This window comes from Arachis duranensis, chromosome 2 (assembly GCF_000817695.3).
Source record: "Arachis duranensis cultivar V14167 chromosome 2, aradu.V14167.gnm2.J7QH, whole genome shotgun sequence".
Classification (NCBI taxonomy): domain Eukaryota; kingdom Viridiplantae; phylum Streptophyta; class Magnoliopsida; order Fabales; family Fabaceae; genus Arachis; species Arachis duranensis.
This window is the reverse complement of record NC_029773.3, coordinates 52,789,667-52,789,929: the sequence shown is the minus strand read 5'-3', so window position 1 is coordinate 52,789,929 and position 263 is coordinate 52,789,667.

Below are 263 nucleotides of genomic sequence, written 5' to 3'. Positions count from 1 at the left end.
CATCTCCAAAGCCCATCAAGACCACTTCTATGATGTTGTGGCTAAAAGAAGGTGATCCCTGAGGTCCCTTTCAAGCTCAAGAAAAATGAGTTTCCGAAGATCCGACATGAGATTCAAAGAAGAAGTTGGGAAGTTCTGACCAACCCTATTTAACAAGTCAGAATCTTGATGGTTCAAGAGTTCTATGCCAATGCATGGATCACTAGGAACCATGATCAAAGTAAGAACCCGAATCCAAAGAACTATCTTACAATGGTTCGGGG